Below are 24,150 nucleotides of genomic sequence, written 5' to 3'. Positions count from 1 at the left end.
TGAGATTGAAATATGTATTGAGTAAATTTAGAACTTCACATTTATCTGAGGATGTTTATTCCTCGCCATGCAATAATATCAACACCTGTTGGACCCACTGAATAGTTTCTGTTCTTTATCTAATCTTGAAGCTATTACCTAAGTAATCTTTTTTGCCAAATCCCCTGTATTGTGTTTGGTCTGGCTCTTTGATCATCCCAAATTGGTCTGGTAATGTTTATTTGTTGTCCATGGTTGCTTTAAAGCTCAGGTGATGAGTACAGCTGTAAATGCGGTGCATGTTTTAAGGGTGGTGCTGCTCAGACAGGGTTTTGTAAGCACACTTTCAGACTGTGTTACTGCCCAAAGCGTGCAGAGTGCTGATGATGAACCGCCTACCTGATTTGCAATTTCTAGTTAGTGCTAGCTCCGATAACCAGATTTGCAGCCAATAACAAATCCAAATGGTCTACTGTTGTGACACCCTGGGCTAGTCCGCGGTACGGAGTCACAACAAATAATTCTTTGAAAAATACCGTAAGTCTTTGGCCCTTGGCTGCCCAATAATTATAGTCACCACAGTACACTGTAGTAATGTCCCCAATGTAACACTCAGTTAAACAAGCATGCTTTGCACAAATGTATTTCATGTGTCTGTATGCGCAGTTGTGCAGTAATCCAGTGCTGAAGTACAACCAACAGCTGCACACAACATAATATTAGAGGGAATGTTACTTAGATGTGGAAATGATTGCTAAATTGAACTTCTTTGCTGTTGGTCCTTTCATACACCAGCTGGGGGAATCATATATCATCTGGGGACATCTGCCAAACCCAAAGTATCAGATACTTTATTTCCATGCACCTGCATGTGAAGTTCAACATTGGTATGTTGAGAAATGGACCTAATTTTCTGTTCTGTGTTCAGCACCTGAGTTATTCCACTTTTAAAATGCAGTCAAGATGGTGGCAATCCTTGTTTTTTTCTTAGCTACCTAAAAACAAATTGGATAGCAGTGAAGTGATTATAGTGGCTTAAATAATTGAATTGGATATCCTGTTTGATCTATGCTTGGTTATTTAGAATGTTTTCTGGTAGAGATGGTAGATCTGTTACAACAAAATTATAGTTGAGCGTCTTCCTTTTCATTTGGATAAGTAAGCTGAAATAAATAGTTGCAATGTTTGGTGAGGCTGATTTGTGATATTCGCCTTGAGCTTGCTGCCTGATACTTTAGATGATGCTGTCTGCACACTTGAAGTTGAAATGTAGGAATAATGATTATAACTCCTTTTCAATGTAAGTTTAATTTGTAATGTTCAGGATTTATCTCTGTGGTACATTTCTGGTATCTGTGTAATTACAAAATTGGCTAAAATGCAATTTGCATTCATTGCTCCTTAGAAACCTTCCTGGTGGCAACAAGTCATAGTTCCTGCTTGAACATAAAGACAGCAATACCTGCAAATCAGTGAAATCAGTGCTTTTAATTGCTACAAGTGGTAAGTAAAAATATTAAGTTAGAAGCTAAGTTTTACTTCATTCAAATATATCGCTCCAATGAAACCTTTTATATTTTACTTAGATTTTAGGATCTATACCAACAAATGTCATGCACATAGCTGATGATCATTCCACAGTAGGAGTCCAGAACAAGATGATGATGGTGATGTTGCTCACAGAATGAGTCATAGGTCAGCATTTTGCAAGGCAGTTTTTATCTCTCTAGGAATAGCCACATTGCCACCAATGGCATGTGATTTTTTAAATAAAATTCACTGTCAATGTTACGGAAATCATCAGCAGGGCTGACATGTATTGCATATCACTAGTTGCGCTGCATGAATATAGTAGGCTTGCTAGGCCACTTCAGGGAACAATTATGATTCAGCCATATTGGTGTGGGGCAAGCGCTCCATATAAGACAGACCAGGTAAAGATGGTTGCTTTATTACCACGAGTCCCATTAGTTATTGCCATTATGACAATTTGATGATTTCATGGTCACTTTTACTGATCCTGTTTTTTTATTTCCAGATTTTAAAATTGAATTCAGATTCTCAAACTCCTGTTTGAACTCCGGATCACCAGATTATTTATTGAGGCCACTAGATTACTATTCCAGTGACATTTCTGTACCTATTGACATGTTAAAATATATTTAACTTCATCATATGTAAAAGTTGGAGGGTTATGTCCACCCTTAGCAATAATTACATCCTTCATGGCCAAAGTATTTAAGTTCATTGAAAATCCTAACCCCAAATTTTAGTTTCCAAATTAACATTTGACTGTACCTGTGCAGTACATTTAAGAGACCACAGAATGGAAGCATGTGTTTCCTAAAAGATTTTGCTGGAGAAATAGTGAAAACTTAATTTGCAGTATTTTGTTCAGAAACGGTGTAAAGCAATGACACTTTTTATTTTTAAAAAAATTTGTAAATAGTGCAATAAATTAACTTCTTGTCGGCACTGATTGTTCTTCAGACTGGAGGATTGTAGACAATTGTGTTCCTCAAGGTTCAGTGCCAGTGCTACTAATTTTTACACATATAGGATAACTTGAATATTGGAACACAGGATAACATTTCAAAATTTCCGATGATATTAAACTCGAAGGTATGACAGACAAGTGATGTTAATGCACACCAACTGCAAAAGGACATAGAATATAGCAGAGTGGACCCAAGGCATTGAATAAGAAGTCCGTGGTATACATTTTGGTATACATTTTGACAGCAGAGGTAGGGAGAGGCAATATAAACCAAATGGCACAGTTGTAACAAGTGTACAGGGATGGAGAGACCTTGGGTTTTCTTGTGCATAGGTCTTTGAAGGTGGCAGGGCACACTGAAAGAGTAGTTGGCAAGTGTATGGAATGTAGGACTTCATAAATATAGGGCTGGATTCTCCGTTTGTTCTCCCAGCAGAAATGAATCATCTGATTCGCTCGCGCACTAGGAGTGGGAATCCAGAGGTGATTCACTGTTGCATGCCATGCAAATTTACAAGGGATTCTCTCACAAATACGGCTACTGGGTCGCTGTTTTGAGCGGGTGGCCCGATAGTGAGGTTCGGTGCCTGCCTGCCCCCCCCCCCCCCCCCGCAACATAATTCCACTCCCACCACTGCAGGATTTGCTGGGCCCCCTCCCCACAGTACAAGGGTAACCTGACCCTTCACCAGAAACCCCCCTCATTACAGACACCCGGCCTGGAAGCTAGAGAGAAATCCAGACCGGAACAGTGGTGGGGAAAAATCACTTTTAAAACTCACTTGTGCCCCACACCTGCAGGCTGAGTCAGAGAAAGCACCATCCTGTAATTCCAAGAAAGCAAAAATCACATCCGCTGGGTTTAAACCTCCTCAGATCTTTGATCTGCAAGGCTTTCATTCACATCAATGGGAAGTAGTTTTAGGAGGCTGTGATTGGCAGCTTGCACACAGCCAGCTGTCTGGATTCAGCTTTAATTTCATTTCCCATCATGCTGAATGGATCTAGTGCCCAGCTGTTAAACTAACCACAATGTGTATAAACATCTATCTATGATTGACAGCTCTTGGCTCTTGGACCATATCAATAGCAGTACTTTCTGCAGAGAAAGAGGAAGTGCACTTAAAAACTTATCTATCTTACAAGGCCACAATTACTAAGCAACCACTCATCATGTTGTAGCCCTCTCTAAGCACAATAGAATCACAGTTGGAATTTAAACTAACCTCCATTCATGCACGCAAACACCCTTGTCCAGCATGCATCTAACTATAGGTTTTACCCTTCCAGGCACAGAAACATTAAATTTAACCCACTAAAACTATACCTTATTTCTAATGTTTACCAATATAAATATAAATCCCTTAAAACTACCTTTTTTTTCATGACACACTGCCTCCAGTTCTCCCTTCTCTTTCACTTCCTGCTCCTCCACTTAGCTGTCTCCTTCCAGGGCCTCACTGTCCTCAAGGTCAACATTTCTCTTGCAAGCCATGTAATGGAGACCGTAACAGCCCACTGCAATGATTAAAGCCCTTGCAGGAGTGTATTGGAGGACACCACACAACTTTGAGGGAGTTGGAAGCCCTTCCTGTTGATGGTCTCACTGGCCGGTCCCTAAATATGTTAATAACCAAATGATATGCTGCACCTGGGGGAATTCGGCACGAGAGGCTAAACCCACTGCCTACTATCCCTTCAAGGTTATGCCTGTCTTTAAATATATATATATATATTGCTCACCTCTGGCTAAGAGGGCATCAATGACCATTGCGATGCAGTGGTGTGCAGCAGTTTTTGGGATGACATTAAGGTTCACATCAGACCCTTCAAAGGAGGCAGAAGCAAAGCGGTTTAAGGCCTTTGCCACTGTCAGCGAATGATGACCCAGTTCTGACTGGTATAAGGTCTCCTGGTTTAAGGTCTTCTGGTGGATAGTCACAGTCTCCTGTAGCACTTGATCTTTGGGTATTTCAATCTTTAGGGTCAGTCTTGTGTAGAGAGTTTGACCTCTGTTGCCTTCCTGCCCGTCTTTCTTCCATACCCTCTTGATGCCTACGGTTCTCCCTTTCCTTCGAATGGTGTTGACCGTATCGCCACAGGGTGTAAATCATGCCCCTATTCCCCTATTATGAACTGGAGCCTTCCTTCTGAGCTGATGGTACGTAGGTCCTGGTGGCGCTGCCGAGTGGTGGTTTTGGGGGGGGGGGGGGGTATTCCTGACCTTGCTCAAAGCTGAGTGCCCACTCTCTGCCATATTCGCAGTATCAGGGGCACTCCCTTATCACTCACTATTTACCTCACTGACCCTCATATGGGTCCAGGAATGATGCCTTCGGGCAACCATGCCTGGCTCCTTATGTACAAATCTTTTTTAACAATAAATTTGGAGTACCCAATTCTTTTTTCCCAATTAAGATGCAATTTAGCCTCGCCAATCCACCTACTCTGCACATCTTTGGGTTGAGGGGGTGAGACCCACGCAGATATGAGGAGAATGTGAAAACTCCACATGGATAGTGACCCGGAGCTGGGATCGAACCTGGGTCCTCGGTGCCATGAGGCAGCAGTGCTAACCACTGTGCCACCAAGCTGCCTCATTATGTACCAATCTGCCTGCTGCTTTAAATATTCCATCCTCTCCCGTCAACATGCTCCAAATGGAGTTTTGGATTTTATTTATTGTCACGTGTACTGAGGTACAGTGAAAAGGATTTTTCTGCGAGCAGCTCAACAGATCATCAAGTACATGAAAAGAAAATACATAATAGGGCAACACAAGGTTCACAATGTAACTACATAACACCAGCATCGGGTGAAGTATACAGGGGTGTAGTGTTAATCGGGTCAGTCCATAAGAGGGTCGACTAGGAGTCTGGGAATAGCGGGAAAGAAGCTGTTTTTGAGTCTGTTTGTGCGTGTTCTCAGACTTTTGTATCTCCTGCTCGATGGAAAAAATTAGCTTTTTAATTAGTTCAAATAGCCTCAATTGGGGGGAAGAGTTGGATCCCTGTCCCGCCCTCCCCAACCTGTACTATTCATTATCGTGTTTTGAAATCCCTCTCTTCCCCCTCTGTGTTCGATCATTGTAGTTTCAATATTGATGGTTTGTAAGGTTTTAATTATTTCAATATAAATTCATACTTTAAATAATGTATTCTTGGAGTGTGGAATGCTAGGGAGGCCTTTGGTGCTCCTCCAGTAGGAGGTAATGGGCTGCCTTTTTGAACTACTGCAGTCTGTCTGATGAAGTTGCACCAAAATAAATCCTATTGCCCAGCAGAAATGATGGCATATGAGCAATTCAGGTTGATGCTTGGTTTGGAGGGGAACTTGGCCATGATTGGTAATCTGATTCTTTTGGTGATGGTCAGAAACAGAGGAAATGTCATTGAAGTAACCAAGGTGAGTTGCTGCAGTGCACGAGTAATGAAGCATATATCGAAACGAAGAACTGGAGGTTGATCAAGCAACTTCCTCTCTCCTGGATGATGTGGAGCTTCAGGAATATTGTGGCTCAAACCACCCAGGGAAGTTGCAAGTACCTGACCCCTCATCGCTGGCTTAATTCTGGCTTTAAGGCTCGGGAGGTGAGCCCTATGTCAGTGCGCAGGATTTGCCATGTTCTTGTAACAATGAGGTTCTGATCCAGTTAAGTTCCTGATTAATGTGATACTGAAGATGATTTTGTTCAGGGCATTTAAGGAAGATTGGGGCTTTTGAAAGCCAAGGAGATAGATGGGTCTTGTTGAAGACCCGTCATTTAACTGGTACTTGAAATTCATGCATGCCACTTATTAATCCAAATCATGAATCCTAGCTAAACTGGAGTCAATGAGAATCGGGGGCGGGGGGGGGTGGAAACTCTGCTGGTTGGAGTCATACCTGGCACAAAGGAAAATGGTTGTGGTGGTTGGAGGCCAATCATCTCAGCTCCAGGACAGCACTGAAGGAGTTCCTCGGGGTAGTGTCCTAGGCCCAACCATCTTCAGCTGCTTCATCAATGACCTTCCTTCCATCATAAAGTCAGAAGTGGGGATGTTTGCGAATGACTGCACAATGCTCAGCACCATTCGCAACTTCTCAGATAATGAAGCAGTCCATGTCCAAATGCAGCAAGACCTGGACAATATCCAGGCTTGGGCTGACAAGTGGCAAGTTACATTCGCGCCACACAAGTGCCAGGCAATGACCATCTCCTACAAGAGAGGATCTAACCATTGGCCTTTGACATTCAATGGCATTACCATCGCTGAATCCCCACAATCAACATCTTGGGGGTTACCATTGATCAGAAACTGAACTGGACCAGCCATATTAATACTGTGGCTACAAGAGCAGGTCAAAGGCTAGGAATCCTATGCCAAGCAACTCATCTCCTGACCACCCCCCACCTCCCAAAGCCTGTCCACCATCTACAAGGCACAAGTCAGGAGTGTAATTGAATACCCTACACTTGCATGGATGAGTGTAGCTCTAACAACACTCAAGAAGCTCGACACCATCCAGGACAAAGCGGCTCGCTTGTTTGCTCCTTATTCCACAAACATTCAAATCCTCCACCACCGACGAGCAGTTGGAGTTATATACCATCTACAAGATGCACTGCAGTATCTCACCAAGGTTCCTTAGAAAGCACCTGCCTAACCAACGACCACTACCATCTAGAAAGACGAGAGCTGCAGATACCTGGGAATCCCACTACCTGGAGATTCCCCTCCAAGTCACTCAACACCCTGACTTGGAAATGTACCGCCGTTCCTTCACTGTTGCTGGAAAGAAATCCTGGATCTCCCTTCCTGACAGCACAGTGGGTGTACCTACACCTCAAGGACTGCAGCGGTTCAAGAAGGCAACTCACTACCACCTTCTGAAGGGCAACTAGGGATGGCAATAAATGCTGGCCTAGCCAGCGACCCTCCCATCCCCAAATGAATTTTTTAAAAATCTGATGTTATCCACATTATACTTTAAGCCATTGTGGAATTTGTTATCAGAGGAGTTGTGAAAGGAACCGGACATTGTAGAATCAACAGTAAATAGATTTCCTCCTGTCCTTATGACAGAGGATGCAGTTGGCTGAGGATATGCCCTGTTATGTGCTTGATTAACATCAGAACGATATGGTTGAAAATGAAGTGCTTGTCTGCAGAAATCCTAGTATGTCAATTGTGTGCAATTCATGCAATTGTTAGACCTGGATCTCTCAACCTCTGCAAAAACAGTACTTAGAATTTTACTCCATTTAGCATCGGGATTATAAGCGGAGGAGAAGGTTTGCTTTCAGAAACATGTCCTGTGCTTTAGAAAAATAAAACCCCAAAGCAAAAATATACAAGTCACTCCTTTATTTGCTTGTCACGTATTTGACAGTTATCCCCCCCCCCCCCAATACATTTAAACTAAAACAAATTGTGCTGTATTTGTATGGTTTTTGCTTTGGTTTGTGATAATGAGAATGTTGGAAAAGTAAACATCTCTGCAATGAAAAAGTTATTAATTTCAGCTTTGAATTGAATGACAAATTTGAATAATTCAGTTATCAGTGTTGCTTAATTTGGGAACTATCCATTATGATAGCTAAAGTTGCAATTTTAATAATAATAAACTAAGAGAATATGTAACAAAGTGTAGCAATTCTGCATTATTTTGGCTCATAGAATGTTTGCAACATAGGAGCGGGAGTTAGGCCATTCAGCCCATAAAGCTTTCTCGGTCATTCAGTACCATCATGGCTGGTCATCCACCTCAATGCCTTTCCCCCACATATCCCCATAACCCTTTCTGTCAATCTCTGCTTTAAATATATTCGATGACTGACCTTCTATAGACCTCTGGGGTAGAGAATTCCAAAAATTCACCACCCGCTGAGCAGAACAATTTATCCTCATCTCGGTCAAGATTGGATTGGATTGGATTTGTTTATTGTCACGTGTACCGAGGTACAGTGAAAAGTATTTTTCTGCGAGCAGCTCAACAGATCATTAAGTACATGAGAAGAAAAGGGAATAAAAGAAAATACATAATAGGGCAACACAACATATACAATGTAACTACATAAGCACTGGCATCGGATGAAGCATACAGGGTGTAGTGTTAATGAAGTCAGTCCATAAGAGGGTCATTTAGGAGTCTGGTGACAGTGGGGAAGAAGCTGTTTTTGAGTCTGTTCGTGCGTGTTCTCAGACTTCTGTATCTCCTGCCCGATGGAAGAAGTTGGAAGAGTGAGTAAGCCGGGTGGGAGGGATCTTTGATTATACTGCCCGCTTTCCCCAGGCAGCGGGAGGTGTAGATGGAGTCAATGGATGGGAGGCAGGTTTGTGTGATGGACTGGGCGTGGATAAGTGGATTCTCTCTTATTTTGTGTCCCCTGGGTCTCTGCTCCCCAGCCAGAGAAAACATCTAACTTGCATCTACAGTGTCTATCCCTTTAAATATTTAGTAGGTTTCACTGAGACCACTTCTCATTCTTCGAAATTTCAGAGAATACAGGCACAATTTCCCCAATCTCCCTTCATGGAACATTACCGCCATCTTGGCGACACGTCTGCTGAACCTTTTGTCGCACTCCCACTGTAGCAATAATATCCTTCCTAAGGGACTAAAACTGCACACTGTATTCCTGATGCAGTATAACCAAGGTTCTATACATTTGAAGCAACACTTTGCTACTGCTGTACTCAAATCCTCTTGCGATACAGGCTAACATATCATTCAGCTTCCTAACTGCTTAGCACATCTGCATGTAAGCTTTCAGTGACTTATTGACAATGGGACCTAGGTCCCTTTCAATGTCTACATTTTCTAATCTTTCACTGCTTAAAAAATACGCTGCACATCTATTCCTTCTTTCAAAGTGGGTGACCTGACATTTTTCCATTTATATTCCATGTGCCATGTTCTTGACCACTCACACTCACTAAGTTCATCCAAATCTCCTTGAAGCCACTTTGCAGTTTCCTCACAACACTCATTCTCACCTAGCTTTATGATGTCAGCAAACTTGCAAATATTACACTTGGTCCTCACATCCAGAATCACAGAATAATACAGTGCAAAAGAGGCCATTTGGCCCATCCAAGTCTGCACCGATGGATGAAAAATGTTGTGCCTATCTAATCCTGTTAGCCAGCACTTGGCCCATAGCCTTGAATGTTATGACGTTCCAAGTGCTCATCTAGGTACTTTTTAAATGATGTGAGGCAACCCACCTCGACCACCCTCTCAGGCAGTGCATTCCAGATCGTCGCCACGCTCTTGGTAAAGCATTTTTCCTCAAATCTCATCAAATCTCCTGCCCTTCACCTTGAACTTGTATCCTCTCGTGACTGACCCTTCAACTAAGTGGAACAGCTGCTCCCTCTCCACCCTGTCCATGCCCCTCATAACCTTATACACCACGATCAGGTCGTCCCTCAGTCTTTCTGTTCCAGCGAAAACAACCCTCGCCTATCCAACCTCTCTTCATAAATATTCCATCCCAGGCAACATCCTGGTGAATCGTCTCTGCACCCCTTCCAGGACAATCACATCCTTGCTATAATGTGGTGACTAGAAATCACACAGTACTCCAGCTGTGGCCTCACCAAAGTTCTATACAACTCCAACATGACCCCCCGGGTTTTGTAATCTATAATCATTGATGTATATTGTGAACATCTAGGACCGGAGTATTGTGCTTGGGTTTTGAAATGTAATCAGCCTGATGTTACATTGGCTTTTCGTAGTGCCATGAGGCTGTCTCTCTGGAGGCAGGCATCTTAAGGCAGTTCAGTAATGACCCACAATGATCAAGCACTGAAGAGGTACAGCTGCCTTTAAGCTTGAAACATGGTGTCAGAAGTGGAGAAAAACTTGATTTTTGAACCCTGGAAATATTGCAGGGCTGACTGAGCTCAGTAAGGCAGATACAAATGTTCAAATCTGCAAAAAACTGCTCAAAAGGACAAAAGGAAACCCAATACGTACTGAAGGCGGCAAGTAAAGTACTGAATAATGTGACTGCAGTAAACTTTCCAAAATTATCTCCATGAGAAATGAAAGGGAATACATGGCAAAATTGGCAGTTTTTCCACTAGCAGTAGCAAAACTATGAGCTAGCAACAGATAAGCTAGAAACAGTTTAAAAATAGGCCCACTTCTAACGCTGCTGGGGAGGGACTGCTACAAAGTGTATACTATTCTAAATCTAACCGACAAAGAAAACATATGGCAGAAATTTTGAAGACCTTAAACTTCTTGTGAATGTTACTTATGAATGCTATGTTTTCGACAATAAAGCTCAAGGTGAAAATGAGACCATTGCAGAAAACGAGACCATTGCAATACGGCTTGCAGAATTGTGAATTCAAACAGCTAAAAGAGACCTGATTAAAGATCTAATAGTCTTGGCTATATGAAACCCTGGAGTGAGAGAGAGTCTACTGAAAAGTGGAGAAACTTACGCTCAGGAAAACAATTTAGGTGGTAGAAATGCAAAGCTTATGAAAGGTGAATTAGCGCACATGCATGGCAGAGCAGACCAGGAGATGCATTATGCTGAGAGACATTCCAGGCCAAAAGGGCAGAGCAATTGCAGACAAAGGGTGGGAAATAAACACTACGAAGGACATCATACAAAGGAAAAGAAGAATTGTCCAGTGTGGACAAAGCAGTGTTTTAACAACAATAAACCAAACCATTTTGCAGTGCTTGGTGAGAAAATAACAAAATAAGCTTATACAGATGGTCACTGTTGAGATATCAGTAGAGGAACCTGATGAAGAACTATGATTCGACAGATTGGTTCCATAAAGTCGCTAAGGGATAAATGTTTTGTGACTGTTGAGACTATCAAGTAAACAATTGTCAAATAGACACTCGCCTCATGCAAACTCCAGACCTGTGCAAAGTGGCTCAACATGGCTATTCTTAAAAGAAGCCTTCAAAAATTAAGGTTGAGGCTATCTGATGGTGTGATACTCCTACCGAGAGGGCAAATTCCAGATCAAAGATGAGATGTAATGGTAACTCCTCAGTTGAAACAAGTCTAAAACTTGGACTTGTAACTCTGAACATGCTAACAGAAGTTTACAATGTGTTGCAACATACAAAACCATTGATTGCAGAACAGATCCTAGAGGAGTACAAAGATGTGTTTGCAGTACTGGGATGTCTCCCAGGAGAATATTGTCTAGATGTAGATGAGAGTGTAAGGAAGACCAATTCGGCGTCTGCTACAGTTGCTCTAAAGTCGAGCCTAAAAGACCAGATACAAGAGCTGGAAAAGAAAGGCATTGTCAAATAGAATGACAACTCTTACAGACTGGATTAGCAGCATGGTACCAGTGAAACAACCTGGGGAGCTGTGAGTTTGCTCAAGACCCAAAAGACCTAAATAAAGAGCTGAAGAGACCCCACTGCCAAAATTCAAAGGAATTTTGCCGCAAAATGACCAGACAAAGATCTTTACTACCCTAGATGCGAAGGATGGCTACTGGCAAGTGAAGCTGGTGAAAGCAGGAACTTTGTCATGACATTCTGGACACCATTCGAAAGATACAGATGGTTGTGCCCATCATTTAGCATTTCCACGGCTCCAGAAGAGTATCAACGCAGACAGCAAGTTGTCTGTGCTCTTCCTGGAGTGGAAATCGCAGTAGATCTATCAGTTTATGGATAGAAAATAGAAGAAGCATAGCTGACTAAGATCAGAATTTAATAAATTACTGAAGAGAGCTTGCCAGATGAAGCTGAACAAGACCAACTTGCAGCTGAAGATGCCTGAAGTCTAGTCCATAGGTCAGGTACAGATAGCAAAAGATCTTTGACCCTGACAAGATGAGAGTTATAGCAGCAATGCAGCGATCAACAGATGTGAAAGTAATGCAACGGCTTGTGGGATTCGGGAACAATTTTGCAAACTATTTTGCCTAATGTGTCAGCAGTGTGTGAACCATTATGCCACCTCACTGTCGAGGAGGTAAAGTGGTATTGGGGAACAGAAGAAGCAGCACTGACTAAAATCAAACGCTAGTGACAACAACGTCAATGCTGAAGCACTATAGTGTCAATGATGAAGTCACCTTGCAGTGTGACGCCAGTGAGACAGGGCTTGGAGCAACCCTAACGCAGCAAGGACAACTGGTCGCATTTACATCCAAGGCACTAATGCAAATGGAACAACACTACATACAGATTGAAAAAGAGTGCCTAGCTACTGTGTTTGCTTTTGAACAATTCCATCAGTATCTGCTTGGGGGAAACAAAGTAACAGTAGAGTCTGACCACAAACCGCTTTAAAGCATCTTTCTCAAACCAATACTACCTGCTCCAAAGCATCAGCAAAGAATGTAACTTAGTTTACAAAGACATCATCTGGATGTGACATACAAGCAAGGAAGAGAGCAGCGTTCCCCATGAAGAAAGTTGAGAATGTTACAAGAGAATGCACAATCTTCCAGATTCAACTTGAAACAACATCTCTGCGTGATCTGGTAGTCATCAGCCCAGCAGAGACCATGAATCTGACAAACTAGCTCAAATCACGCAAACTACGCAACACGTTGCAACTCTTAAGTGCCACAAGAAATAATGATTAAAGGATGGCCTGAGAGCATCAAGAACAATGCCTGTGGTCACAAGCATATTGAGCACATACCTTTCTCTCCTTCCCTTCTTAAATAGTGGGGTGACGTTTGCTACTTTCCAATCTGCAGGAGCTGGTCCAGAATCTATAAAATAAACTTGTCGTTATAGTTGGTTGTGTACTTCCACTACAATCATTGTTTTCAGTCCTATGGAATGAAACAATCTGTGATGAAGGGTTCTTGGGTAGGGAATTTTAAAGAGCACTGTATGTTTAATGCATGCTGTTCTTCTATCAAAGCCGAAAGGCTAAATTTAATCTTTGGATTTCTGTCACTGCCAACTATTGACCTTTTGTTTATAATCATGTAATTAGGTCTTTTTTTGAACAAATCATGTAGTTTATGGTCATTTTGCACCATTAAGACATTATCCATTTTAAAGCTTTAATATCCTTCTGTAAAATAATTGAGCAAATTCCAATGTCACTTATTAGAAAGTTCCTTAGATTTGGAAACTGTCCCATTAGTTTGGAAATTGGCAAGTATTGCACCAATTTTCAAGAAAGATGGGAGAGAGAAAGGGGCGGCAAGATGGCACAGTGGTTAGTACTGCTGCCGCACAGCGCCAAGGACCCAGGTTCAGTTCTGACCTTGGGTAACTGTGTGCAGTTTGCACATTCTCCCCGTGACTCAGTGGATTTCCTCTGGTTGCCTGCCACAGTCCAAAGGTTAGGTGGATTGACCATGCTAAATTACCCCTTGGTGTACAAAAGCAGTGCAGGTTAGATGGGTTTATGGGGATATGGTGGGCAAATAGGTACAGTATAAGGGCATTTGGCATTATCCAGGGTTCGTGCGTGACTGGGGAAACCGTTCCACCCACAGTATGATGTAGCGTCACATGATAGTGAACGGAGTACAGTAGAATCCAGCTTGGAGATAGTACATAGTTAGTGCTATACCTTGGAGATGCATATAGGTATGAATTGTTAATTTTTGTGAGGGCCACAAAGAGTCCAGCACGAGTTTGTCGAGTCAAACAGACTTTTATTTACAAAATATTTACACAGCACCAGCAGTTCACTACTGCTTGTTTCTCTCTAGCCAGTACTACACTGACCAGCTCTATTTATCCAGCTGAAAGGTTAATGATTGCCCCACCCCCTCTTTGGGCAACTCTTATTCCTCAAGAGTCATGGGGTAACCGGGTCCCTCTATGGAGGTGTCCTCCCCCACAATCTTGGGGACCTGGGCTGGAGGGTGATGCACATAGCAATCACAATTTACACCGGTTCATGGGTGTGCAAGAACTCTGCCATTTTTGCGGTCTTGTGGAGTCCATGAGCCATGTCTATGTTCAATGTTCTAGGCTGCACTCCCTTTTTTAGTTTCTTGACAACCCTTTACTGAAGTTTTGTTTGCACTTCAGCCTCGTGCTCCTGATCTAGGGTCATCCGATGTGGAAAGGGTTAGGGAAGACAGAGGACCTCCTCGTGAACCTGCTCCTGGGCCTGGCAAAACTCTCCATTAACAGATCCAGGAAACGGGCGCTGAGGGTATCGTCCGGCCGGACTGTCTGCCCCTCTTCCGCTGCTATGTTTGCGACCGGGTGTCCCTGGAGGGAGAGCATGCGGTGTCCATGGGCACCCTTGAGGCCTTCTGTGCCTGCTGGGCGCTGCAGGGGTTTGATTAATTTATTAACCCCTCTTATTACATTTTGATTTGATGTTTGGTAAGTTTCTGTTGCTCTTTATTATTTTTGGACGATGCCCCTACCAGGTGCACTTTTAACTTGTCCCTGAGTTTATGTATTTTATTCTAATATGTTGATAACCCTAAAAGACCATCATGGGTAACCAATTGTCCTCAGGCTTGGGGGGTAGAATGTGCCCGCCAACCACTGGCCGATATTATCATGAGGGGTTGGAGGTGACCGAGCGGGTCGAGTCATTCCCACCAGCCAGGACCAAGGCTGTGGGCTGGTTGGATATCAGAGTGACGGCATGGAGGAAGTGAAGGCACTACGCTTGTTGGAATCCTTGAAAGATCCTGATCCTGCCTTGGTTTTGGTCTTTTCGAGTAACATAGAAATTATTTCCTTGTGATTATGTTGTTGGATTATTTGTTGTTGTCTTTTCTCCTGCAAAGGCATGCGAGGTGTGAGCATGACGGCAAGTGTTGCCAGTTATCCTGTTCTCAAAAATCATAAGGGTCGATTATATGAAATGTGGTCTGTGCAGAGTTTTATTCCTTTTTGTCATTGTTCTAAGCCTTGCGATTTGGGAGGGGAGTGTTTTTTTTTTTTTGACACATCTTGCCTCATTTATAATGAAGGTGAATGGAGCCAAGGCAGGATGTTGGATGGATGGTTGGGTGGAGTTGGGTGGTGGGGTTAGTTAAGTCCTCACTGAGATTGAGGATAGCCACCCCAGTTGAAGCTAATCGTACAGTGTTTTTATTTTTGTTTTCTTGTTATTTTGAATTTAAGAATTCATGTCTGTCTCCTTTGATGGCCTGGGCCGATCATGTATCCTGGGGAGGACTGGATTCCTTCTGGCTCATTTTTTCTTTAGAGCTATTTGATTGGGAGGAACTGACTGGTGGTGCTCGGTATGGTGGGTTTGGTTATTCCTTGACTGATCTGTTGAAGAATGAGATTGTTTGCCATGATTTTGAGTTGTCAGATACCTTCCCCTCATGTGGGGATAGGTTTGATGGAAGAGTTGGGTGCTGTCCCCCTTGTGGTGTTATATGGTGGTTCCCTGAGTATCCTCTACATTGTGGATTGGTTTTCCATGTGGAAGCGGAGTTTGTGTCTCTGTTGAAGCCCTGCTGTCATAGTTCTTAGTATCCCTACTGTGACAACAGACAGTGCTGGGCGATGGTTAATATTTTTAGGTCATCTTGGGCATTTTTCCCTGGAGCGGGGGGAGTCTTCTCTTCTCTTGATTTGGGTGAGCAGGGTGCTGTAACTAACCCTAGTCTGGTTCAGGGGAGGTTCCCCTCGTACTGGGGAGGAGGGAATTAGATCCTCCTCTCAGGGCTCCCAACTATTGGGTTTTTATAATTCTTCATCTCTTCAGTGATGGGGTCTCCCTGGCTGGGGCTGACGTAATCATCCTTTTTTTGGTGTAAATGGGGGAGAGCACTCCTCTGGATGTATTTGGGAGGTGCAGGAACGGCTGGAGTGTAGGTTTTGGAGTGTGCTCGAGGTCCTAGGTTATTGATTCCTGTGTATTGGGGTGTGCTGGGCTAGGCCAGGTCAGGTGCTGTGACTGATATCCTGTTACCCCCTAAAGCTTGGGATGTCCCTTCTCAATAGCAGTTATTAAGGACATCCCGAGAGGCTGGGCTTTGCTTCTTAAGCGAATGGGGAGCCTGGGTTGAGCCGAATCTTGTACTTTGATTGATATCCTGTTTGCGCCCCCCCCCCCCCCCAAGGGGTGGGATGCTTTCTTTTTGAATGAGCAGCATGTTCACTTATTCTTTAATGGGTGATATATGGAACCTCTTATTCTTTAATGCGTCGGGGAGATATGGAACCATGGTTGAGTCCTAATCCATTTTTATCCTGTAGTCTGCTTCTGGTAGCTCGAGTTCTTCTTCTTTTCTGTTTTTCTTGGGAGGCCTTGAAGGCATTGACCATAATCCGAACATGGTCCTCTCTGTATAAATGTATGGGATGATGTTGGTTTTGTACTGGACCTGAGACTGGGGTTAAATTGCGTTGTGTGGTATATATGTAACTCCCCTTTTAGAACTGGTGTTTAGGTGTATTTTATTGGTTGTTTCTTTGTAAGTATGGGGATAAAGAATCCATGATTGGTTTCTGCATGTGCCAGCGGGTCTGGTTTCCGAGGAGAGGATGCTGTGGTGAGTCATTGGTGCCTTTGGTGCTGCTAGAGCTGACAGAGATATATATTGGTGCATGCTGAACATGGCGCAGAACATTTATCCAGAACTATTGTGGTAATTGCGAGCTGACTGTCCATTTCTTTCATATTGTTTTTACATTTTGGTGACCAGAACTACTTGCATTATTCTAACTGTGGTCTAACCCGAGGTCCAATTATAACTTCTCTACCTTTTCACTTCTATTCCTCCAGAAATAAAAACCTAGTTCTGGATTTTTATGGAGCTGGGAAGACTCCATGGTCCTTTAGAAATGGTGGATCAGACCCAGATGACTTAGTCTTGCTCACCATTTCCGACAGATCCCATTTTTTAAAAGTTAGTAGAAAGTGATTCATGCTGGAGGGAAACCTTGTCAGGAAAACAAAGGTAGTTTTAGGGGATTTACATTTGTATTGGTAAATATTAGAAATAACGTACAGTTTTAAATAGATTTAACTTAATGTTTTCGTGTAAGGAAGGGTAAACCTATTGGTAGATTACTGCTGGACAAAAGGTGTTCGTACGTGTGGCGGTTTACTCTGGTCCAACTTTGCTTCTGTTGTGCTTAGAGAGGGTTACGACATGAAAGTAAGCAAGTTTGCAGAAGCATCAGGTCATTGTCTAGTAACCGGGGGCCACTTTCCAGAGGGAAGAGATTTCCTTTGCTTTTGGTTTAACTGGAAGCCAGGGAAGTTGGAAAAAGGACTTAGGGTGGTGAACATCTCTCCAATGTGCCAGAAAAAGAACAGCTAGACAGGACAAGGAGGCTGCAAAAAAGGCAGACTTTCCAAAGAACTAGATAAAGTCCAGACAACCAAGGATTGGGACAGAAAGAATGTCTCCGGAAGACTGAAGTTAAGGGAACAGAGACCAAGAGGTTAAACAAAGTACTGTTAAAGAGAGTTCAAAGGAAAAGCAGATAGTGTTCTAAGTTAAACAAACAGATGCAGTAACCAGATTTAAAGGAGAAAATCAGAGTTCAGAGGTAAATCAAGTTTGGTGTCTCCTTAATACAATTGAGAAATTGTAGTTAAAGCAATTGTGAAGTGTTTGTGCAACAGTCAAGACAAAAATCCTGAAGGGGGAGACAGAAAACTTGGATGCTCGATTTAAAAAGTGGAGCGGTAGCTTTGTTTGAAAGAATAGTTTGGGAAAACCTGGAATGGATTTGTTTTTATACAAGCAGCTGAGAGAAAGAACTGCTGACTGTGTTACTGAGTCCATTAATGCCAAAGATATACTTTGTAACCCATGATACCCGTAAAATCTGTGTATGTTTGTGAAGAAAGGTATTGTATCATAATTGACCTTATCATGTTTAATAATTTTTTTTCTTGTGAAAAACTAATCGGGGGCCCTGTTGTTCCTCCATGCATTCCAAGAAAAAAGTTATGATCTTTTGAGCCAGGGTTCCAAACTGGGATCTTCCCATCTGGTTGATCTGAGATAGTAACAATCTGAACTCCGCAGGATCATTTGAACTTAGTGCTCAGTTCAAATGGACTCCACTTTGGCTGTTGCAAGAGCCTTGGGCCACAATGTTTTGAGTCACAAATTGATGGAATAGACATAAACGCTCTTGAAGGTGGATAAGGACTGTTTAACTGCCATTATCCAAAGTCTCTTTAAACACCCTACTCTTTAAACTGTAAAAACAAACCAGCTGCAGCTGACAGTGATTGTTTTGGAAAAAGGACTTTGTACTGGTTGAAGTCATACGATGAAGAAACCCTTTCTAGTCTGCAAGAAGCTGATTGTAGACCGAAAGCCATTGAACTAACTGCAAGTCGCCCAAAGCAGCTAAGATTTTTTAAAAAACAGTAACATCTTGAAAGTGGGAGGTTTGGAAAAAAGCAAAGGGTTCCACTGATCTGTTCCAACTTCAGGTTCACATGAGAACCAACCTCCTAGAAATTTGACGACAAGAAAACTCATCCTAAGAACCCTTTGTTTTTCAAGAAACCTGCTTCACTGTCAAAGCATCAAAACCATCTAAGAAACCAGGCCTGCCTTGTGTGAGACAGAGACCACGATGGCATATTGGTTAGCACTGCTGCCTTACAGTGCCAGGGACCCGGGTTAAATTCCAGGTTGACTGAAACATTTGATGTAGATTGACCGTCTGTGTGGAGTTTGCACTTTCTCCCCGGGTCTGCGTGGGTTTCCTCAGGCTGCTCTGGTTTGCTCCCACAGTCCAAAGATGTGCAGGGTAGGTGGATTGGACATTGTTATGGGTCCGGGTTTACAGAACCCCAAAGTGTTTCATGGAGTTCAACCGACCCACAACTTTTAATAGATTGTGGTGTGGGAAGCACACGGCGTACTCTCCAGGTGTGATATGGCAGAAATGGACAAGTGGTTTTTAAAACAAAACAATGTTTATTCTATGAACTCAAGTTAACCTTTTAAAATCAAACATTGAATATCTTAACACCCATTACTTCAAAGATAACCCCAAAAGACTACAACACTAAATGATCCTTCAAACTGTTCCTTTAAACATCCAAAAGACTTCAAACCTTCAAAAATAGGAGCACATTAGGTTACATTCAATATATTTATAGTCTTTGGATTGCTGAAATCAACAGACCAGCTGTGTTTCTTCATGCAGCTCACAGCAAAACCCACAGACACTCACAGCTGCGTTATCAAACTGAAACTCAAAAAGCAGAAGTGAGCTCAGCTCCCCCCAACCTCTGACATCACTTCAGTAATATGATCAGTTCCATTTCTTAAAGGTACATTGCTTAAACATCCATTTCTTAAAGGTACTCTCACATGACAACATGATAAATTACCCCTTGTGGGGTTACAGGGATAGGGTCGGGGCATGGGCTTAGGTAGTGCATTTGTTCCAAGGGTCGGAGCGGACTCGATGGGCCGAATGGCCTCCTTCTACACTGTAGATATTCTGTGAAACTGGAGGCTGAGCTCACCATAATTTGTAGCAGTGTATTACCTTCATCTGCATCTAATCTTTGTGTATGTGAGAGACGAGCGAGAAATGTTGCGTTAAATTTGGAGTAAGTGTTTTAGAATAAATAACGTTTGTTTCAAGAAATGCTGTTGAAGTTATTTAATTGAATACACATCTTGAGGGTAAGAAAACATACTGAACATGGGCTGTATGTAATAGCATGTTTGTCAAGGGATCATCTAAATTCTGTCTGTGACATATTTGCACATCCAAATTCCTTTGTTTCACTACTCCAACTAGACTTGCATCTTCCAAGTGACGCATCACGTCACTGTTCTTCCTACAAAAATGTACTACCTCCGATATATCTGTGTTGCAGTTCACTTGTCAATTGCCAATGATCTCATCCGAAGAGTTCAGGAGGTGCAGGCATGCCGGTTGTCTGCTGCTCCCTCCTGTTGCACACAACTTTGCCTGCAAGAGTGATGATGAAATATCAGTGGACTGCAATGTAGTTAGGTAATGTGCCTGCCTTAGATAAATAGCTGGAAGTTGAGATGAGTGTGAGGCTTGCAGAATTGATAAGTAGGTGAGTTGGAACATCTGAATATTGGGCATGAGTGATGGGGTTGTGGTACATTGGACAGCATGAAATTTTGCCGGCACGGTGGATGGGAACAAAGATGTGCAGATTAGGTGGATTGGCATTGCTAAATTGCCTGTAATGTCCAAACATGTGCAGGTTAGATGGGGTTACAGGGATGGGATGGAGTTGGGGAATGGGCATATGTGGGGTGCTCTTTTGGAGGGTCGGTGCAGACTCGATGTGCTTGAATGGTCTCCTTCTGCTCTGTCGGGATTATATGGAAATGTCAGTGGAAGATGCATTAGCTGACCATAAGTACTCATGTGAGATCATTGAACTTTTTTTGACACCGCATTCAAGTCCTCGAGGTCAGACTCCTGAAATTCACCTCTCCAGCCAGGTGCTCTCGTTCCCTTTGCAGGGTTTGTCTTGAAGGATTTCTGCATCTCTTCAGAACGATGGCCTTCCACCTCTTCATTGCCTTGACTAAGGCCTCCAGCATTGCATCAGTGAATCTTGAGGTCCTCCCGCTGGCTTGTTGATCCATTGGTAGTCGTCCTTCTCTCGCCCATACCTGAGCCTCCTGCTGAGAATGCAGGGACTCAATAGTGTGCTTTGTCCTTGGTTATATGGCACAATTATTAAGCACAATGTTCACAGGCTGCCTGCCTCAATGGGTCTGGCCATGGGGCAATTGCACATCATGATTCCCACACCTGCAAATGCAAGTAATCGTATTTTTTGCCTAATAACATTAAAGTTTTGTGCAATCTCCACCTCAGATTCTGTTAGTGCGTGGTGCTGTTATGGTAAATACTCAAATGAATCTGATTAAGGAATGGGGTGATTTGCATATGGGGAAATGTTTTGCATGTTGCACACATTGTAGGGTAAAACATGTCTTTAGGGCAGTAGAAATTTCCATAAGGCATGAAGCAGCCTGTTGGACTGAAATGCCCCATTCATTAAAAAGCCATGAACTATTACTTGTAATTGGTGTATGCCGATTGGCTGTTCTGCCACCCAAGAACTGTTACATATCCACCAGTGGGAAACAACTACCTGCTCCTGCTAGGAGTTCTAGATGGTAAAATAAAATCTTTAATATAATTGATATGTAATCGCAGTTATCCGGAAGCTACAAAATCTATGAACAAGCAAAATATTTTGTAGAAAATGTGAAGAAATATAATCAACATGTGTATTAAAACAATTTTCTTTGGAACATCTGGGCTTCTGTAATTGAGGTGTAAGGAACATTGAATTCTTAATCTGAAGCACAGTGTCTTGTGCAAGCCTATGATTCCCATATAGAATGGGGAAATGGAATGATCAGCTATCCTGGTTCCTCCGCACAAACCCTTGTATCCAGCTAGAGAGCATAAAACACCCAAAAGCAGATCTGTAGCCCAGATGTCAGTAAAGGGAGGCTCAAAAAGGAGAACGGGCAGCAAATAAATTTGTTAAAAGTAACATTTGATGTAGATTGGGTTTTGCTGTAGATTGAGTTTAATTGTTTTATCACTTCAGTTGAAAGCTGTATTTTTACTTATTGGTTCATATTGGAACAAATTCTCTGATGCATCTTTCAGCAGTGATCAGAATATTTTGCCTCTTCGAAATTTTGTCAATTAGTCAGACATTAAAATGAGCGATCAAATTAGCTAATTGAAGTATGTTTGCTCGGTTAGAATTTGGAAAAAGTCAAAATCCGATCTAGGTCCAGAAATAAGCCCGTTTTTTTTTTTAAAAAGCAGATTAGTTGTGTTGCTTGTCCAAGAAGTGATGTAATGTGTTACACCTGCAAGAGAGTGAATGAAGCCAGCTTTGTGCAGCCAATCATGATACTGTTGGACCCAGGAGTAATGATGTCAGTGCTGGACGTGCACGCAGAGAAGAATGTAACTGCAAGAGAAACCATAAAACGACAAGCTTTCTAGAACCTTCTATCCTGCAGTACAGTGCAGTAGTATCAACCAAGGATGCTCAGTATTAAATGCTGTTTGCAAAATGTTAATGTAACGGTCCACATTGTGAAATTATAGTAAAACAATGAATCCATTAATATCAGTAGTTCTGAAGCAATTTTCTATTTCTTCACGGTCACTTTCACAAGTAAGATGAATTGATTTTGGTGTCTTGTCATTTCATAAATGTTGATGCTGCTGCTTGGAGTGACGGTGATCCTGTTCTGCTAATTTATTACCAGTCACCTTTTTAGAAATCAGTGTTGTTGCTGAATGTCAGACTTTGAACAGGGAGTTGCAGTGAATTGGTGTAAACAGTGTCAAACCCCCGGAGGCCTTCTGTATAAAAGCGAGTTTAAGATTTTCTTTGCATATGATTAAGGTTTGAAGAGATTTAATCTAATCTGAATATAGTTGCTTAAGTTTACTCATGACTTGTGATTTATTTTTTGTTTTCAATTTAAACGGCCTTCAGAGATTATTCGTGGTGAGATTTAAAAATAAATTTTCAAAATCTGTCCTTGGGATGTAAACATTGCTGGCAAGGCCAGCATTTATTGTCCATCTCTAATTACTCTTGAGAAGCTGGTGGTTAGCCACATTCTTAAATCGCTGCAGCCCTCTCTTGAGACCTTGCTTATCCTGCAAAATGTAGTTAGAAAATACTAATCTTAGTGTTTTTTAAAAAATCCCTGCATAGGCTATTATGCAAGTTGACACTGATGACACGGCAGGACTGAATTTAAATCGAAGAACACTATTGATTTCACTATGTTGGTATAGGAGTGGTGGAGTGAGTCAGTTTTATTCCAGACCATGTAGGTTTTGCATCAGAAAACTAATTAATGAATAATTATTTTGACAAATACTGTTATTTACTTAACCATTCAATTTATTAAAAATCCATTTTAACTCAGTTGCATAGTGTTAGGAATATCTGAAAATGTATTCACCATTTGCTACATTATAACATTAACATTGAAGTGTGCCATAACAAATCTTCCTTTAATTTTAAAAGGCTATGATGTGAAACTGTATTTTTGATTTTGATGAAGCTGTTTAGTGATTTCCCTCGACAAACATTTGGAACCGTTGCCCCAATCAGAATGGCAATTACATATTCGCGAAAGGATGAACCTTCTCCAAAGGTGCTGTTTTCATTATTTACAGAGATAGTAGTTCTTGTCATAGTTTTCTGCCAAAGAATCTTTGTGCCACAAAAGCTTGGATAAGGTGTGAGTATCCCAAACCTTGAGCATTCGACAGGGTGGCACAGTGGTTAGCACTGCTGCCTCACTGCACTGAGGACCCGGGTTCGATCCTGGCCCCGGGTCACTGTCAGGTGTTTGCACATTCTCCCCATGTCTGCGTGGGTCTCATCCCCACAATCCAAAGATGTGCAGGTTAGGTGGATTGGATAGGTAGGCTACATTGGCCCTTAATTGGAATATTTTTTAAAAATCCTTCAATATTCACATCCAATGTGGTGAAAAGTACAATATAAAGTTAATTGAACTGGTTATGGGGTATTTCTGCACTTAAGACAAAATATAAGAGCTTAACATACTGATTAGCAAAAAAAGCTTAACTCATCAGCTTTAAGGAGGCAGTACAATGGTTCATAAATTCAGATTTTTTGCAATTCATTTAACCTTTTTATTATTTCAATTTACTATGGACAGCTATAATTGAAAAAGACAGACGAGGGGTTTGTGATTGGTGATTTCATTCTGAAACATTTA

The 24,150-nt window shown here is 42.1% G+C and overlaps 1 protein-coding gene across 4 annotated transcripts in view; it reads left to right on the top strand.

The window, feature by feature from the left end:
* sptbn1 (spectrin, beta, non-erythrocytic 1) overlaps positions 1–24,150 on the top strand; it is a 369,807-nt gene that overhangs the window by 79,539 nt on the left and 266,118 nt on the right. For 3 of the 4 annotated variants that reach the window (XM_072507860.1, XM_072507861.1, XM_072507862.1), the window contains one exon: positions 1,385–1,482. The exons of the other annotated variant lie outside the window; for it this stretch is intronic. The gene's annotated coding sequence lies outside the window, so the exon portion shown is untranslated. The remainder of the gene's footprint in view (positions 1–1,384; positions 1,483–24,150) is intronic. 4 annotated transcript variants of the gene reach the window in all.

The sequence above is a fragment of the Scyliorhinus torazame genome, chromosome 1, assembly GCF_047496885.1.
Source record: "Scyliorhinus torazame isolate Kashiwa2021f chromosome 1, sScyTor2.1, whole genome shotgun sequence".
Taxonomy (NCBI): Eukaryota; Metazoa; Chordata; class Chondrichthyes; order Carcharhiniformes; family Scyliorhinidae; genus Scyliorhinus; species Scyliorhinus torazame.
Note: the sequence above shows the minus strand (reverse complement) of the source record. Positions and strands in the feature narration are given on the sequence as shown.